The sequence below is a fragment of the Schistocerca serialis genome, chromosome 4 (genome assembly GCF_023864345.2).
Source record: "Schistocerca serialis cubense isolate TAMUIC-IGC-003099 chromosome 4, iqSchSeri2.2, whole genome shotgun sequence".
NCBI classification, from domain to species: Eukaryota; Metazoa; Arthropoda; class Insecta; order Orthoptera; family Acrididae; genus Schistocerca; species Schistocerca serialis.
Genome location: NC_064641.1, coordinates 947330426 through 947345869, shown reverse-complemented (window position 1 = coordinate 947345869; position 15444 = coordinate 947330426). Strand labels below are relative to the sequence as shown.

At 46.9% G+C, this 15444-nt stretch overlaps 1 protein-coding gene across 1 annotated transcript in view; it reads right to left on the bottom strand.

Annotated features, from left to right (window-relative positions):
* Nucleotides 1–15444, bottom strand: part of LOC126474851 (transient receptor potential-gamma protein-like) — a 528586-nt gene that overhangs the window by 406808 nt on the left and 106334 nt on the right. The window lies entirely within an intron of this gene.

Genomic DNA, 15444 nt, shown 5'->3' with positions numbered 1-15444 from the left:
GAGATTACGAACTATGACCACAGAGTCTAACTGGACCTCGACAGCAACTGTTTTGAATGAGGTAGAAAGGGTGACCCATGTGCTGATAAGATCTATACGTACCAACTTGCCACTAGAAGCCCTCAAAGGGCCGACCTGTTTCCAACACAAAGCACAGAACCCACAAAGCATTGGTAAGTGAGCATCAGTAAAATGGGCTTCCTGGAGAACGACACAAGCTGCCGAGTAAAAGGCAATAAGGGATTGTATCTCTGGGAAATGACGGTAGAATCCATTACAATTCAACTAAACAACCACAGAGCGGGTATCCAACGGTCTCAAGCCAATCATGCTGCCAGGTCAACATCCATCACCAAAGAGGATGGGATTACATCCATGAATAAGAAGTCAGACTCAGGTTGTGAAGATGGAGATGGCACCTGTGGTGGCACTGGAATGGGGGGGGGGGATTGTCCTGAGACTTTTGTTTTTCTTCTTCTGGTCTCTCATAGGTCGAGAAGGGCAGGGCATGGAGGGAGAGGAGGCTTATGTAAGATCTGGAACTGAAAGAGAGCAGGCAATCTTAGGGCACACAGTGTGAATTGTGGTGTATGTACAAGCCTGTGGTAGCAGGCATTCAGTCTGAGAAACGTCAAGGGTAGGGGTTGTAGCAGGGAGCCCAAACCTGGCTGGCGCTGAGAAAGGGGGACATGTCTCCAACCACGGAGGAAGAGTGGCACGCAGAGAGGATGGCATGGGAACCACAGCATAGTTGGTGTTCGTGAGGGAGAGAAATTTGTCAATATTGAACGTAGATTTAAGTGTCGGGAAGTCTTTTCAGAAGGTACTTGTTTGGAGTGTAGCCTTGTACGTACGTGAAACATGGATGATAAACAGTTTAGACAAGAAGAGAACAGAGGCTTTTGAAATTTGGAGCTATGGAAGAATTTTGAAGATTAGATAGGTAGATGACGAAACTTATGAAGAGGTACTCAGCAGAAATAGGGAGACAAGAAATTTAAGGCACAACCTGACTAAATGAGGGGATCGGTTGTCTTATGCCTTTCCTTCTCAAGGCTTTTATGAAAATGTTAATAAATACATTGAGCATTATTTCGGTTTATTTCCAGTGTAAGTAACACAAAGAAAAAAAACCAGTTTCCAAAGGTCGATCCGAACTTAGGGCCCTCGGATTACTGATCTGTACTATTTTGAGTGCGCCAACCGAGGCCTGGGAACAACGCTAACATAAATGCCTCGTGCCACGCCCGATCCACGCGGAAATGCTGTATTTTTTATTTTTTATTCTTTTTACACTCGGTCCTTTGGAGCTTTCACTTGGGAAACTTTTCATTTCTGGGTAAGCTCTGCATATAACAAATCTGCAGTAAACTAATAATGACGAGTCATTTTGGCTGGTGAGCTTCCGCGCGAGATTTCACTCGTTGCCCGGAAGAATGTACTCTCTCTCTCTCTCTCTCTCTCTCTCTCTCTCTCTCTCTCTCTCTCTCACACACACACACACACACACACACACACACATATATATATATATATATATATATATATATATATATATATATATATGGTCACCTACTCGAAAAACTGAAAACTAATGAGGATGTAAGCATCGCGCCTGTACACACTATATAGATTGAAATATTTAACATGGGCAACTTCCTGACGAAGTAGGAAGATTCAGTAAAAAATATTATTTGAAAATTCGGACAAGATAGCTCCGCTGAAAGCTATCTGCAGACATCTGTATACGACTTAAAAGTGATCTGATAATAAAATAGAAGTAAAGACCTTCCGAGAAAAATATCTAGCATTTTTCAAAATAGTGCTAGAAGATCTTTGTTGCGAAGAACTGTCAGACACCAAATACCAGAGCTTTCTTGGACGTATTTTACGAGTACGTGTGAGTCGAAGTTGGAGTGCGTAAGAGGAGTGTAAGTCAGTACGAAGATCGGAGGAAGGTAAAGGAGCGCATCACCTCTAATATGAAAGTGCTAAGTAAAGCGTTGTGTTTTCAAAGCCAGCCCTCGGACTGCGGACAACTCCTTAGGAAGTAACGACTGGATTCATGTTAAAGGAATTGAGAACACCGTTGTCGAGAACAAACGGGATAGATTACATTTTTGAAAGCGAGAACTCCTACGACTGGTAGTATTGGACGTGAGACAGAAGTGAAGTGTGACAAAAGACAGTACTATACTGTTAGAAATAGATCTTCTCTTTGTACAAACATAAAACACCATGAAGACGTGTTTCAGACAAGAAAACACGCTGAGCACTAATGTGGATACCCGACGGCACTCGGGCCCCGATCGTTTAGCCAGTAAGAGTTTTCGATCTCGTCTGGCGGCGCACACACGCGGCTGGCTATAAAGGGCGTGCGTCCCTTGTGGCAACGCTACGTATTGTGTGTTCAGGAGCGGCGCGCGGCCCGCTAAACGCCGAGCATTCCGAACAATGGGCGTGTCGACATGAAAGGGGACCGCAACAAGCAAACCACTTCTGCTGTACGAGTCGTCTCTGCTGAGGCTGACACAATACAGCGGGCACGTCTACACGGGGTACAGTCCTCTAGGAGGCACCCTTTTACTTTTCAGTTGCATTCGTGTTCTAAATACTCAGAGAATTAAATACGTACACTGCACTTGCAAGGGAATCTTTCCTAACAATTCAGAAGTTTCATTAAACAAAATGGTGAAACATTCTCATCAGGTCAGGCTTTGAAACCTCCACGTTCCGCCCGGTTGCCGTAAATCACTCCAACATTAAGCCAGTTTCTACCTCGTTACAAATTAGGTATAAGGTAACCGACGTTAGATTCAGAATCTCGAAGACCGCACGGACCGTCTGTTTGAGGAACACGCCCCGGAGCTGCATTTCATGCATTTCACAGTGAATCTAGTGGCTTCACTTTTCAACAGAGAGGAAAGTGCGCTCTGCTATCCCAGCAATGAGAGCGAGACATTGCCAAGTCAGACAGCCGATTAGTGCATAACGCTTTCAGCACGCAAGAAGAAGAAACTGAAGGCTCCTGAACGTACGATCGCTATTACAATAACTGTTATTGTGATGTATTATTATAGACAATAAACTACCCGTAGATCTTGCCAAAAGCCCACAAACAAATCCTGTATTGTTTTCGAACCCTTGCCCTGGGTGACCGTGTCTTCGCACCCGTCTAGGCCGCTCGGTCCGTGACGGGAGGAAGAGCAGATAAGCAAACGGGCAACATACAAAAGGTTCTGAATAATACGAAACGGGTTGCGTTGGGGGGCTTGACTACAAGCTGGACAGGTGAGTGCGGCGCGGTCCGTCTGTGAGCTGCCGGTCATCGGCGCCCGAAATAACTGTCCAGCGTCCGCCGTGGCAAAACATTCATACCGAGGCAGCTCAAGTTCTGAAATCACTTGTGACTTCAACGAGCATCCTGAATTTCGATTTGAACTGACAGTAACAAGAAAACTAAATGTTATAAACGCAAGATTCTGTTGAGTGGTGAACTTGGCTTTAAGCGCGGAAAATACCGCGGAGTTAGTATACAGGGGGGGTCCATTGATCGTGACCGGGCACAATATCTCACGAAATAAGCGTCAAACGAAAAAAGTACAAAGAACAACACTTGTCTAGCTTGAAGGGGGAAACCAGATGGCGCTGTGGTTGGCCCGCTAGATGGCGCTTCCATAGGTCAAACGGACATAAACTGCGTTTTTTTAAAATATGAGCCCCCATTTTCTGTTACATATTCGTGTAGTACGTAAAGACATATGAATGTTTTAGTTGGACCACTTTTTTCGCTTTGTGATAGATGGCGCTGAAATACTTACAAACATATGGCTCACAATTTTAGACGAACAGTCGGAAACAGGTAGGTTTCTTAAATTAAAATACAGAACGTACGTACGTTTAAACATTTTATTTCGGTTGTTCCAATGTGATACATGTACCTTTGTGAACTTATCATTTCTGAGAACGCATGCTGTTACAGCGTGATTACCTGTAACTACCACATTAATGCAATAAATGCTCAAAATGATGCCCGTCAACCTCAATGCATTTGCCAATACGTGTAACGACATTCCTCTCAACAGCGAGTAGTTCGCCTTCCGTAATGTTCGCACATGTATTGATAGTGTGCTGACGCATGTTGTCATGCGTTGTCGGTGGATCACGCTAGCAAAAATCCTTCGGCTTTCTCCACAGAAAGAAATCCGGGGCGTCAGATCTGGTGAACGTGCGACCAATCCAACTGTCATGAAATATGCTATTCAATACCGCTTCAACCGCACGCGAGCTATGTGCCGGACATCCATCATGTTGGAAGTACATCGCCATTCTGCCATGCAGTGAAACATCTTGTAGTAACTATAGGTAGAACATTACGAAGGAAATCAGCATACATTGCACCTTTTAGATTGCCATCGATGAAATGGGAGCCAATTATACTTCCTCCCATAATGTCGCACCATACATTAACCCGCCAAGGTCGCTGATGTTCCACTTGTCGCAGCCATCGTGGATTTTCCGTTGCCAAATAGTGCATATTATGCCGGTTTACGTTGCCGCTGTTGGTGAATGACGCTTCGTTGCTAAATAGAACGCGTGCAAAAAATCTGTCATCGTCCCGTAATTTCTCTTGTGTCCAGTGGCAGAACTGTACATGACGTTCAAAGTCGTCGCCATGCAATTCCTGGTGCATAAAAATATGGTACGGGTGCAATCGATGTTGACGTAGCATTCTCAACACCGACGTTTTTGAGATTCCCGATTCTCTCGCAATTTGTCTGCTACTGATGTGCGGATTAGCCGCGACATCAGCTAAAACACCTACTTGGGCATCATCATTTGTTGCAGGGTGGTTGACGTTTCACATGTGGCTGAACACTTCCTGTTTCTTTAAATAACGTAACTAACTGGCGAACGGTCCGGACACTTGGATGATGTCGTCCAGGATACCGAGCAGCATACATAGCACACGCCCGTTGAGCATTATGATCACAATAGCCACACATCAACACGATATCGACCTTTTCCGCAATTGGTAAACGGTCCATTTAAACACGCTTAATGTATCACGAAGCAAATACCGTCCGCACTGGCGGAATGTTACGTGATACCACGTACTTATACGTTTGTAACTATTACAGCGCCAACCATCACAAAGCGAAAAAAGTGGTCCAACTAAAACATTAATATTTCTTTACGTGCTACATGAATATGTAATAAAAAATGGGGGTTCCTATTTAAAAAAAAACGCAGTTGATATCCGTTTGACCTATGGCAGCGCCATCTAGCGGGCTAACCATAGCGCCATCTGGTTTCCGCCTTCAAGCTAGACGAGTATCGTTCTTTGTAGTTTTTTCGCTCGATGCTTATTTCGTGAGATATTGTGCCCGGTCACTATCAATGGACCACCCTGTATTCTGTATGACCCAATCAATTAAAAATTTCAAAATTCCTATATTATAAGTTTGATAGGTGAGTGCTTACTACATCTATATCGTACTCCGCAAGCCACCTAATGGTGTGTGGCAGAGGATACATTTTGAGCCACTAACTGATCCCTCCAACGCAGTTCCACTCGCGAACAGCGTGCGGGAAGAATGATTGTCGGTAAGCCTCTGTAATGGCAATTTTAATTTTAATAATCAACAGCCTCAATTGCACCGTTTACCTAGAATTTACGTAGGTTTCAAACTGTTCAAATGTGTGTGAAAGCTTGTGGGACTTAACTGCTAAGGTCATCAGTCCCTAAGCTTACGCACTACTTAACCTAAATTATGCTACGGACAAACACACACACCCATGCCCGTAAGAGGACTCGAACTTCCGCCGGGACCAGCCGCACAGTCCATGACTGCAGCGCTCGGCTAATCCCGCGCGGCACGTAGGTTTTAGTCGGGATAACCCAACCTTCTTCAGAATCACAATAACCACCATTTGTCCGTAGTGGATACCGTCAAGCTAAAACTACGAATCCATAAATTATCGCCAGACTATAAAACTTACCTGGAACTGCTTCGGCCCCACTTCGCGACCACGATGCGCCTGCCACGAGTGCTGTACTGGAACTGAGTCGATATAACTGTGAGATAAACATTGAGGTGAAAATAGTCATGGGATACGTCTAACATCCTGTCGGACTTGCTCTTCTACCCGTCAAACTCGATGTGTCATGGACTCAACATTGAGCCATGCTGCCATCCATAACTGCGAAAGTGTTCCGCTCCAGGATTTTGTGCACGAACTAACCTCTAGATTATGTCCCATAAATGTTCGGTGGGGCTCACGTTGGGCAACCTGTGTGGCCAAATCCTTCCCTCGCATTGTCCAGAGTGTTTTTCAAACAGTTGTGGCCCAGTGACACGGCGCAGTGTCATTCAAAAAAATTCCATCGTTATTTGGGAACACAAAGTCCATGAATGGCTGCAAATGGTATCCACGTAGCCAAACAACCATTTCCAGTCAGCGATCGGTTCAGTTGGACAAGTGGACCTAGTCCATTCCATGTAAGCACAGCCCATACTATAACGGAGCTACCACCAACTCGCACAGTGCCCCATTGACAACTTACGTTCATTGTTTCGTGGGGTCTACGCTACAATCGAATCATACCATCGACACTTACTAACTGAAGTTGGGACTCATGTGACCAGGCCACGATTTTCCAGTGGTCTAGGGTCTACTCTAAACGGTATGGTCACGACTCCACGACAGGCGCTGCAGTTGATAACGTGCTGTTAGCAACGGCACTGCCGTCGGTAGTTTGCTGCCACAGTCCATTAACGCCAAATTTCGTCGCACTGACCCAACGAATACTTTCGTCGTGCGTCTCGTATTGATTTCTATGGTTATTTCACGTATTGTTGCTTGTCTCTTAGCACTGACAACCCAACGCAAACGACGCTGCTGTAGGTCGTTAAGTGAAGGCCGTCGCCGCTACATTGTCCGTGGTGAGACGAGGTGCCTGAAATTTTGTATTCTCGGCACACTCTTGATGCTCTGGATCCCGGAATATTGAATTCCCTAACCATTTCCGAAAGGGAATGTCCTGTGTGTGTAGCTCCAACTACCATTCCGAGTTCAAATTTTGATAATTCCCGTAGTGCGGCCATAATCATGTCGGAAACCTTTTCATGTGGGCGACTTGAGCCACTGCACTACCCTTTTAAATACCTTGTGTACGCGATACTACTGTCCTATGTGTATGTGCATACCCCGTGACTTTTGTCACCTCAGTGTACGGGTACGTCGTATTGGATCCGGTCACGTGAAATAAACAGGGCCTACGAAATTAATTACAGGCTCCAGGATGACGGATAAAGGCAGCCTAGAGCTCTCGATAGTAAACGAATGGCAGCGTAGGTGGGGCAGCGAGTATAACTGTCAACGAGTCAGGGGTCCCGAGCACATGATATCACTTTGTCGACTTGTAGCAGACGTTAGGGAACAAATTCCCTCCAGAGATGTGTACATTCTTCTAAGACACCTAGACCCACGTTCATCGTGGACGTAACTGCAAAGAGGATATCGAAAGTAGTGCTTCTTCATGACCTCTTGCAAATCATATATCTTAGTTACTAAAATGTTACCAGCAGGGAATCGGTTGTTTTGTACACTGTTGTACAAGTACTGTGTAGAATTAGAATAGGGGAAATGAAGACTCGAACAGTGGTACAGATATAAGAGATGCTGAACACAGAGTAGTAAGATGCAATGTACTTAGGCCAGGAGGCACGAAAAGAGGTTGGAAAAAGTATAAGTATTTTCGAATAAACGATGAAAACCTGAATAGTACGGAATTAAAAATTAAAAGAAAATAACAGATTAAAAAATAACATTTTTTTCGTTGGTTGTGTTCATCCTTTTCATCTCATTTTGCTTCATTTCATTTCATTTTCCTATCTCATTATGCTATGTTAAAAGTTTAGTTTTTTTGCAAATGAGTTTATGATTACAGTTTGAAGGATTAATGGATTGCAATGTATACTGTCGTAGTTGAGCACGAATACCTGTGAGAGAGTGCCTCAGGCGGGTGGCGCCGCTGAAGGGTTGGTTGGTTGACTGGGGTTGGAGGGACCAAACAGCAAGGTCATCAGTCCCTTGTTTCAAATGTGGTCCACTCAGACAGTTTGACATCTCAGAAAAGTCAGAACGATAAAAGGGAAAAGGCTAAAAAACGTAAAAGTGCAGTCGTGTCATCAATGGTAGAAACAAAGTGCGGGAAGTCAGCAAGAGAGCAACCCCAAAGCTTTGCTAGAGGCAGGCACCTCTGAAGCAGTAGAGGCAAGACCACCTGCTATTTAAAAGCGTTCAACCGCTAGAATGTAGAAATGCTTACGGGAAAAGGAGACTAACCAATTCCAAAAAGTGATAAAAACAGAATAAAAGGGAAAGAAAAGAGGATATTGGCCAGGGAGGGGAGTCGGGAATCTCCAAACACAGCTTACAGTGGGAGACACCCCAACGCTCACCGCCCTGCCCCAACACCAGAATGGGATTAAAAACCTTAAAACTGAGAATAAAACCCACTTTCACGGAGGAAACTGAGAATCAATTCGACCATCTGGGAATCGTCAGCCAGCATTAAAGGTAAAGTGTGGGGAAGTCTGTACTTAGTACGCAGAGCCAAAAGAAGGGGGCATTCCACCAAAATGGGGGCTACTGACTGGAAGGCTACACAACAACAAAGTGTGGGTGACTCATTGCGCAAAAGAAAACCATGAGTCAGCCTGGTATGGCCGATGCGGAGACAGGGTGGTTGAGGCCTTTCGGGAGAGGCGGAAGGAAGAACGCCATGGGACTAGTGTCACCTTAATTGCACGAAGTTTATTAGACAGGGAGGTTGCCTCGCAAGAGTTGGTCCTTTATTGTGCGAAGTGGGATTTCATGTGAAGCCGTAAATCCGCCGCAGGAGGGGTTACACAGAAGGAGGGGTAAGTGACTGCTCCCCCGTCCAAATGATCAGCAAGCTCATTACCTGGGATACCCACATGGCCAGGGACCCAAAGGAAGTCAACGGAACAAGCAGCACGGTGAAGATCAGCGAGATGGTCATAGATGGCCGAGACCAAGGGATGGCGGGAAAAACACCAGTCAATAGCCAGAAGGCCACTCATTGAGTTTATACATAAGAAAACGTGGTTGAGTTGGAACTGTTTAATAAAGGCAAGGGCCTGTAAAATTGCCATCAATTCCGCAGTAAACGCCCAACATGTAGGTGGCAGTAGATGATTTTCCGTGGCAACAGAGGACGTGAAGGCATATCCCACATGATCAGCAGATTTAGAGCCATCGGTGTAAAAAGCAACAGCATCCCGAAACTCCCATAAAATTCGGTGGAAGAAACAACGGAACACCATCAGGGGAATGGAATCTTTCGGACCTTGGTGGAGATCCATGCGAATTTGAGGCCGAGGAACTAACTAAGGGGGGATGTTGGGGAAGGAGTGTGGGAGACAGGACAAAGAAGGAAGCTGAAAATCACGGCGAAGAGATGCAAGGTGGATCCCAACCGGTAAACCCGTCTGAGGGTGGGAATCAGGTGGGTGACGTCCATGGTCTGGGAACAGGATAGAATAGGAGGATGAGTGGGAGAGAAATGGACAGCAATTGCATAAGAAACCAGAAGCTGGGACCGCCAAACAGAAAGGAGGGGGGGGGGGGGGATCCCAGCTTCAACCAGGAGACTATCAACAGGGCTAGTAGGGAAGGCACCAGTGGCCAAACGGATACCATGATGGTGGACTGGATCCAGCAGATGCAGTGTGGAAGGAGCAGCCGAACCATAAACTTGACAACCATAGTCCAAGCGAGACAGCACTAAAGCCCGATTAAGGCAAAGAAGGAAGGAGGGGTCCGCACCCAAAGAGGTGTGGGCAAGGAAGCGAAGGACATCGAGTTTACGGAAACATCTACCTTCAAAAGTCTGATATGAGGCAGCCAAGTCAGCTTGTTGTCAAAAAGAAGACCCAGGAAACGAAACCGTTAAACCACAGGTAATCGTCGTGCATCGAGATAGAGCTTCTGATCGAGGTGGATCGTAGTACGGAGACAGAAGTGGACCACCCGCGATTTTAATGGAGAGAATTGAAACCCGTGTGAGAGGGTCCATGCAGAGGCACTCTGTATAGCTCCCTGGAGCTGCCGCTCTGCAGAGGCCATCAAAGAAAAACTAACCAAAATGCAGAGATCATCCACATACAGAGCAGGGGTGACCAAAGGATCGACAGAGGCCACAAGTCCATCTATAGCAATGAGGAAAAGAAGTACACTCAATACAGAACCCTGTGGGATGCCATTCTCCCGGGTCCGTGGAGAACTAAAAACAGTACCAACCCGAACCCTGAACAACCGATGGAACAGGAACTGGCGGATAAAAATCGGGAGTGGGCCCTAAAGACCCCACTAATGAAGTGTAAGTAAGATATGATGGCACCAAGCCGTCTCATAGGCCTTGCGAGGATCGAAAAATACTGCAACCAAATGGTGGAGCTGGGAAAAAGCCTGCCGAACTGTGGATTCCACGCGAAGCAAATGATCGATGGGAGACCGTCCCTCTTGGAAGCTACACTGGTAAGGGGACAATAGATCCCGAGATTCGAGGACACAATTGAGCCAACGGACTACCATCTGTTCAAGTACCTTGCAAACAACATTTGTCAGACTAATTGGCCGATAGCTTTCGACAAACATGGGGTTCTTACCAGGCTTAAGGACAGAAACCACGATCTTATCCCTCCACTGAGTAGGGAAGTCACCCTTGAACCAAATACGGTTAAACACCTGGAGCACTGAGATGTTGAAGCAGTTGGTTATGAATGGAGTCTGGGCCAGGGGCCGTATCACGAGAAGAAGAAAGTGCAGAAAGAAGCTCCCATTCAGTAAAAGGTACATTGTAAGATTCTGACTGACATGGGGTAAAACATGAGGCAGAAGCTTCGGCCCGCTGTTTCTGGTGAAGGAAAGCAACCAGATAGGAGGCTGATGCTGATGCTGTTGCAAAATGGGTCGCAAGAGTGTCTGCGAGAATCAACGAGTCCATTCAAAGGCCATCCGGGAGGTGAAGGCCCGGGGGGGTAGACTGCCGATGGCAACCTTGGAGAGCGAAGCATAGCCCATACCTGTGACATAGTGACAGTAGAAGCGAGGGAAGGAACAAAGCTTTCCCAACACATCTGTTTGCTCTGTTCGATTAAGTAGCGGGCTTTAGCGCCAAGGCGTTTAAAGGTAATAAGGTTGGCAACCAATGGGTGCCTCTTAAGGTGTTGCAAAGCTCGACGGCGATCACGGATGCCATTGGCAATGCCCGTTCTCCACCACGGGACTTGCCGGCGGCGAAATGGTCCAGATGAGCGCGGTACAGCAAGGCTAGCAGCGCGAACAATCGCGTCAGACACGTCACGTAGGACGTCATCAATACAACCCGACAAAGAGGGAGAAAACAAGACCTGTGCAGTATATAGAGGCCAATCGGAGCATTGGAAAGACCAACGAGGTAACCTGTCCATCGGAGAGCGGGAAGGGAGCGAGAGAATCAACGGGAAATGGTCACTATCAGAAAGGTCATCGTGTGGCGACCAGTGTAATGAAGGGAGGAGGGAGGGAGAAGAAAGAGAAAGACCAATGGCAGAAAAGGTACCATGACTGGCACTGAAATGAGTAGGGAAGCCATCATTAAGAAGGCACAAGTCGTCTGCAAAAAACTGGTCTATGAGAAGACCTCGTCTAGATGGAAATGCACTGCCCCACAAGGGATGATGAGCATTAAAATCTCTGAGAAGGAGGAAGGCAGGAGGAAGTTGCTGAAGAAGGGCAGTTAAGGCAGCAGGTGTAAGAGTCCTGTCAGGAGGGAGATAAAGATTACAAACCGCGACCTCAGAGTCCAGGTGGACCCTAACAGCAACCGCTTTCAATGTAGTTTGAAGAGGAATCCATGTGCTAGCAATGTCCATATGAACCAACGTACAAACGGCACCAGAGGCCTGCATGGAACCCACAGAGGGTCGGTGAGTGATCATCAGTGAAATGAGATTTGGCCTGGAAGGTACCGGGAAGGGGTATCCCGGGAGGGGTGCCCTTCACCGGCAGACGCCGAAGAAGTGGGACACTTCTGTGGCTGTGGAGAGGGCGAGCGGCGCCCGGAGGAGAGGGTGTGGGAGCCATAGGGGAAGGGGGGGAGGAGAGGGGTCCGGGACTGGAGTAAGGAAGGGGGAGGAGGGAGTGGAGATGTAACTAAAGCATAACTAGATGTCATGGACACAGGGTGAAGACTTGCGTACTTCTTACGAGCCTCACTGTAGGTTAAACGATCAAAGGACTTATACTACTCTATCTTCTTTTCCTTCTTATAAACTGGAAAATCTGGTGAACGTGGAGAACGATTGCCATGACAATTAACACACACAGGAGGGGTGACACAGCAACTCCCCTCATGGAGTGGACGTCCACAGTCACCACAGAGAGGGGCCTGCAGACAGCGGGAAGACGTGTGTCCAAAACGCAAGCACTTACAACACATAGGTGGTGTGATGTACAGCTTCACGTCACATCGATAAACCATAAGCTTGACCTTCTCAGGGAGGCTGTCCCCTTCAAAGGCCAGGATAAAGGCACCAGTATCAATACGATTGTCGTTCGGAGCGTTCTGAACAAGCCGAACAAAGTGAACATCCCGCTGTCCGAGATTGTCCCAAAGTTCCTCATCAGTTTGAAGGATGAGGTCCCTGTGAAAAATCACACCTTGAACCGTATTTAGAGACTGGTGGGGGCTAATGGACACAGGAATTGTGCCAAGATGGTTACAGGCACAAAGGGCCGCAGACTGGGCAGCTGAAGCAGTTTTTATCAACAATGAACCTGATGGCATCTTGCTCAGAGAGTCCACTTGGCCAAACTTGCCTTCAATGTGTTCCACAAAAAATAAAGGTTTGGTATTGGTGAAAGTATCCTCATCAGTCCTGGTGCAAACCAGATAGCGGGGGAAAGGTTTCGCCCCTAGCCGACGGGCCTGACCCTCCTCCCAGGGGGTAGCCACGGAAGGGAAGGCCGAAGGGGCAAGAGAAGCAGCACTAAAAGAATCAGTTCCACACGGAGAGACGGCCGCAGAAGAATGGCCAGAGTTCTGAATGCGTATGCGTTTCATTTGTATAGCGTCTGCCCTGATACCACCCACTCTGATCAGGGACTCTCCCCAAGGGCGCCACCTAGCCACAGCAACGGCCCTCTGGCATAGTGGCCATTGCCGGGAGTTCCGATGCTCCAGGACGACCGGCAACCACTCCTAGTCTTACATGAGGAGGTCACAGCTCAGGTCTGTTCAGGGGGTTCACCCAAAAGGGTACATAGCGACCCCACCACATGGGATGGCTGCCATGCTGGCTATGCACCCTAGCATCAGACAACAACGTGAAGGAAAAGGTGGAATGAACTAGGAGGGCACACGTCGGAGACACTAGGTAAGGTGCTCTTCCCCAAATGGCTCACACTATGGAACAGAAATTTAGTGATGGAGGTCAAAGGGAATGCCAAAAGGATGAGGTGATTACGCAACAAAACCAAATTGAAAACCAACAGAACTAGGAGGATAGCGGGGCCAACATAAACAAGGACACCAAGAGAGGAAGAGGAGAGGGCGAAGGGGAAGGAGCAAGGAGAGGAAAGGAGGGGAAGGGCAAGGAAATGCAGCCCTGGAAAGAAGGAAGGCTGCCATAGCTCGGGGCCCCGTGCTCGCCACGCACGTACTCACGGAAGAACACCGGGCTTGTGGAGACGCGAGTCATTGAGTCATTGAAGCGGCCACCATCACGTCGTGGTGCTTACCAGGACACCTTCCGTGTCTTTCGCATCAGTGTATTTTTCAAGGAAAGAAATTCGAAATCGTTCTATAAACTTCTCGAGCTTTTGCAAATATTTACTGATATGTTTGCTAGTGTTCTAGAATATTCTCAAATGTTCGAGAGTACAGCCTTGAAACGGTACGTACCGCACTGATCCGCACTCTGTCAAAATAGTCCTTAACGGTGAGTTGTACAACGTAGTAAAGATAAGTTAGGCGAGCAACTCTTCGAAAAACTGTATCCGGTTACAGGGATACATGAACAAAGATTGATTGTGTGCTGAGCAAACAATGATAGCAACATAAAGCCGGACAGGTGCGAATAGGACCCCCACTCTGATGGTACACAGAGACTGATAATAAGCCCGTGTGGTTCAGTGGCCTGGTGCAAGTCCTACAGGGCGGCACTCCTGCGACTTGCGTGTCCCTGACCTGCCCCAGTTATGTCGGAGGGAAAGGGACCTCCACTTTTCCGTGCAATCCGAACCACGTGTTGTTTCCACCGAAGCTTCACATCGTTGGTAGGTGAAGTCCAGGTTACAATGAAGACTGAAAAATCTGTTGTCCGATCGATATTCGATCCCGCGACCTCTAGGAGATACAGGCATCGCTAAACCACCAGGCACGTCATGTACGTAGATAGTTCATCTGTAAGACAAAGGACACAAAGGCATTACAGACACTGGTTGCGAGCGGGCATTGATTGCAGTCAGTGGGGGAATATGTCTGTAATTTCTTTGTGTCTTAATTCATAACGCCTTCTGGATCAAAGAATGATGTTTGCTCTTTCGGACATGTGTGAAAGAAGAAAAAAATTAAGGCCAGATGGCCAATGACCTCTTCAGTGGGGATGTATAACAGGCTCAAATTCTTACGGAAATTGGCGAAATGCCTCGAGTAATGAGCATAATAGGCATGTGGCACTACGTCAGTAGTCGAGACTTTGGGCCTGACTGGAGGCGTGCACGGTTAGACTGTGCAGTTGCAACCATCGCTATGTCCGGATGGTTCGATGGTCAGAGCTTCTGCCCAGTAAGCAGGAGACCAGGGTGCGGCAAGAATTTTCAACTTTTCCCACTGATACTATAAACGGCCGCTAACAGCCAATGGTTGCCATTCCTTCGGGTCTTAATTCATGACGGCTGCTGGATCAAAAGATTCTGTCTGTTTATTCAGACATGTCCGAAAGAACATCTATAGATTCTTACGAATGACTTTGCTGGTATCAGAATATGTGACCAACATCGTCGTGTCTTCTGACGCCGTTGGCAGGGAAGCTTAAATTATTTACATCACGAAGGGATCGCAGATGTTTGTATTTGACATCAATTTGAACTTGGACTTCCACCCGTTCCTGGGAGAAAGAGGTCTCAACAGAGAGACAGACAGACGAGCAAGGAATACGAAAAAAAATGTTAATTAGAATTATTAATAAACAATTTTTGGTTTTTTTCGTTAACTTATACGACGGAACATTGCCTCCTGTCGAATTTCACGATTCAAGTTAAAGGAGAAGTACCGTGTAGGTTTCTGTGAGTGGGTTTGCTACTACAGGAATATATAACGGGGGTAACCGCATTTTTTGACTGCTTTAACTTACAAGTTTAAGTTTT